Source organism: Gopherus evgoodei, chromosome 8 (genome assembly GCF_007399415.2).
Source record: "Gopherus evgoodei ecotype Sinaloan lineage chromosome 8, rGopEvg1_v1.p, whole genome shotgun sequence".
In the NCBI taxonomy this organism is placed as follows: domain Eukaryota; kingdom Metazoa; phylum Chordata; order Testudines; family Testudinidae; genus Gopherus; species Gopherus evgoodei.
In genome coordinates this window covers 41325483-41329783 of record NC_044329.1, presented here as the reverse complement: position 1 = coordinate 41329783, position 4301 = coordinate 41325483, and the positions used below count along the sequence as shown (strand labels likewise).

At 48.9% G+C, this 4301-nt stretch overlaps 1 non-coding gene across 1 annotated transcript; it reads left to right on the top strand.

The window, feature by feature from the left end:
- The first annotated feature begins 1392 nt into the window (after nucleotides 1–1392).
- Nucleotides 1393–1585, top strand: LOC115656974. Its single transcript, XR_004001845.1, has one exon. It is a non-coding gene; the product is annotated as a U2 spliceosomal RNA (small nuclear RNA).
- Nucleotides 1586–4301: the final 2716 nt, after the last annotated feature.

The window sequence follows — 4301 nt, the reverse complement described above, 5'->3', positions numbered from 1 at the left end:
GGGGCTATTGCAGATTATGTATTCCTTACACCACCCAATCCTGAACCAAACTTCGCACCCTCTGGGTAATCTGTATGTTGTTCCCTGATCACCGGAAACTTCTACACTTCAATGCTGTACCATACACATTTTTTTCTTTGAACGTCATCTTAATAAAATGTTGACATTTGTTCGAGATCCCAGTCCTGTTCCTTTGCAAGGCATGCGTGTTTGCTCTGGGTTTTAGTCTGCTAATACAGTGTGGGGCAGCAATTGAGCCAGAGGTGCTTGCCTGCTGCAGACACGGATCCAAGGCTGAAACTTGTCCCTCCACAAGCTGAAGGCTTAACTGAAAACAGTTTAAGAAGTGCTCCTGTCTCCGGCATTCAGCTACCCAGCTCCCAATGGGGTCCGAACCCCAGATAGATCCCTTTTACCATGTAGAAGCTGTAAAATCCTGTGACCAGGGCAGCTGCCTAGCAGCCTGTGCATCTGCCTGCCAGGGCGAGAGCTTCGTAAGGCACTAATCCGAAGAGTGGTGGCTGGGTGGCAGGGAGCTGAAGAGCCAGCAGAGTGGTGTAGCAGAAGTGTGCTGGGCCCATAACCCAGAAGTCAATGTATCAAAACCATCCTCTGATACACAAGCACATGTCTCTTTTCCCTCTGGGCCTTCAAGGGATCAAAACTCTCTGGCTTGCTAGCCCAGCTCTGTCTGCTATGCACCTGGGCTGCAGCAGGACAGTCTCAGGAAAGCAGCTCCCACCCATTATCTCTTGCAGTGGAAAGAAAGTAGAATTGTGGTTGGACTTTTGCTATTTCTGTTCAGGGAGTCAGTGGCTGTGAGGTAACCCTTACTGATAATGGCAGGGGAAGAGTTCTCTCTTCTGCATTGATGCTGCAATATTTTGTGGTGCCCTTTCTCCCCCCTTCAAGGCAGGCAGGCAAGCTTGGTGGCTTGGGGAGATGGGTCAAGCCTGGTTTCTTTTGGCAGACACCTGGTTGAGAACTGGTGTTGTATGGTATCTCTCCTTAGTCATCTCTTGTCTAAACTGACCAGCCCTAATGTCTGTAGTCTCATCTCATACTTTGGAAGCCTGCTATTTACACCTTTCCATTGCAAAAACTGACTATTTAGTCCTACTCTTCCTTTCCAAGCTGCTAACTAGTTACTGATCCATGAGAGGGCCTGAGCTGTTTAGAGTAGCTTGTGACTGAGTGGCAACCTCAGGGCAAACTGTTAAGAAGCAGGGCACAAGCCCCAAATTGGTTGTGTGTTCTAGACTTACATTTCAACAAGTGTCAGATTCTGGATGACATCCCTTTTATGACTTTTTAAAGCAAACTTGCTATTTTTGCATCATTTAAGCATTCTATGCAGAGGACTAGAAATGTTTTTATTAACCTGAATATTAGATCATTTTAACATTGGCTGGAATCACAATGTTAAATTAGTTCTTATTACTTTAATAACTGATACTTCCTCTATCTCAGGACTAGCTATTAAACTGATTTTTGGACTAGGGAGATGGAATAGCAGCTTCCTCCATCCATTGCACACATCACCCTGTTATTGTGGCACTGAACCCCCAGGAGCGGTGGACCTCCCCATGGGGAGAATATCATGGTTGAAGAGCAGCAAAGAAAAGTGGTGTTGTCTGTGTTCCCGTTTGGTTTGTACTGAGTATGGTTTTGAGTCATTTGAACTCTTTCGTCAGTTATTAGACCTCTGAGTTGAAAGGCTGCTCTTGCAGGTTTTACTTTGTCATTGTTTGAAGGTCAAACAGCCACTTTCTTAGGCCTCGTCTGCACTATGCGTTTAAACCGAATTTAGCAGTGTTAAACCAAGTTAACCCTGCACCCGTCCATACAATGAATCCCTTTATATCTGTAATCCTTCTGCCCCTCTGAGTTGGCAGCAACAAGGGCCGGGTTCAGTATCCAGGGGTTCCGTTTCAGTAACACAATGCTTAACCAGCTCGAGCCCCCACCCAGTGACCTGGGACACTTACATACCACACCCCCCTGGGTGCCTCTAGGAGGCAATACTTCCCCTCTCACAAGCATGGAGTCCAAGTGTAGCAAAATCTTTATAATAAAGGAAAGAATTAATGTGGCATCCCACTGGAGAAACACCACAAACAGGGTTATAACACAAACCATAAACAAAAAAACCCCACCTCCAAGTACATTTGGCAATGTCTTTTTCCCCTTAGGGTCTTAAGTCCAATCACCCCAAAGTCCAACAACCCAAAAGTCTCTGGTCAGTGCCATCCCAGAATTCAAGAGTTTATCTGTAGAGTTTTACCCTCTGAGCCTGGGTGGAAATGGGGGGGGGAGTCCACAGAGGGTGTTAACAGGCACCTTACATGGGCCAGGGCCAACTACTCTGCCTCTCCGTGAAGTTCTGCTACAGCCTTCACCACGACCAGTTCCACCACACCAGCTGTACTGCTTTTGCCAACCACTTCATTCTGTTCACTGTTCCATGGGTTGTTCCAACAACTCTACTCTGCCAGCTGCTTAACAATAGGCCTTCAGGCTCCCCCACTAGTTAACACTGCACTCAGTGATTTTGGCTCTCAGCAGAGGAGCCTTGGTGCTGGTGCACCATTAGCCCAACATGAATTCAGCTCAGTAGTCTCTAGACAGACTCTTAACAGAATCAAAATTAGCTCTACTCTTTAACAGTGGAGAGAGAATGATGTACAATTACTGTTCCAGATCTCAGCAGATACCAGTCCCCAACCTCTTTTCATCTCTGGGTTTTGGAACCCATATCCCTTGTCTAGCAAGTGTCATTTAATTTATATTGAGACATTTCTGTTATGAAGCAGTCTCATAGTTCCTCATTCACATAATCAGCTGGCAACACTTTATTTATCCTGCTCCAATAAGGAAGAAATTGGGGATCCCAGAGCTGTCAAAATAACCATCCCAGGCTCCTTGCTGGGTGTGCCTATGCAAATATTTGAGACTTCACATTCCCAACATTCTTTCCACACTTCCCATAATTCAGCACCAGATGTCACGGTACAGCTCATCCTGACTCTGCTTACATATCGATATAAAGGGCTCTTAATACCCATATCTGTACTCTTCCCCGATGAGGAAAGTAGCATGGAAATAGGTATTGCCATGTCGGATTAGGGTTAGTGTGGCCGCAATTCAACAGTATTGGCCTCCAGGTGGTATCCCACAGTGCACCCTTGTGACTGCTCTGGAAAGCAATCTGAACTCAGATGCACTGGCCAGGTAGACAGGAAAAGCCCCGCGAACTTTTGAATTTCATTTCCTGTTTGCCCAGAGTGGAGCTCTGATCAGCACAGGTGGTGATGCAGTCCCAAACCCAAAACGAGTTCCAGTATGGACCGTCTGGGAGATACTGGATCTGATCGCTGTATGGAGAGACAAATCTGTTCTATCAGAGCTCCGTTACAGAAGACTGTATACCAAAGCTTTTGAAAAAATCTCCAGGCTATGATAGACAGAGTCCACAGCCGGGACTCAGCACAGTGCTACGTGACAAGCGTAACGGAAAGCCAAAGAATCAAATGGACGCTCATGGAGGGAGGGAGGGAGGGGGGACTGAGGATTCCAGCAATCCCACAGTCCCAGGAGTCTTCGAAAAGCATTTGCATTCTTAGCTGAGCTCCCAGTCCCTGAAGGGTCAAAAACATTTTCCCGGGTGTTTCAGGGGCCATTGGAGCTAAGGTCAGGGGTCCAAAGGGTAGGGCCTCAGGAAGTAGGGTTAGGGGCCTCACGGGTAGGTCCCCTGGACCTAGGGTTAGGGGTGCAACGGGCAGGGTCAATGGAACTAGGGTTAGGACTCCAACGCGTAAGGCCCCTAGAGCTAGGGTTAGGGGTCCAATGGGCAGGGCCAATGGAGCTAGGGTTAGGACTCCAACGCGTAGGGCCCATGGAGCTAGGGTTAGTGGCCCCAAGGATAGGGTCCCTGTCGCTTGGGATAGGGGTCCCACAGCAAGGGCCCCTGGAGCTAGAGTTAGGTGCCCCAGAGGTTGGGCCCCTGGAGGTAGGGTTAGATGCCCTAGGGGTGTGGCCCCTGGAGTTAAGGTTGGGGGTCTCAGGGGTGGAGACCCTGGAGCTAGGGTTAGGGGCCCAACGGGTACAGCCCCTGGAGCTAGGGTTAGGGGTCCCACGGGTAGGATCCCTGGAGTTAGGGTTAGGGGCCCAAAGGGCAGGGCCCTTGGAGAAAGGGTTAGGGCTCCCACAGGAAGGGACCCTGGAGCTGGGTTAGGGGCCCCAGGGGAAGGGACCCTAGAGCTAGGGTTAGGAGTCCCAAGGGAAGGGACCCTGGAGCTAGG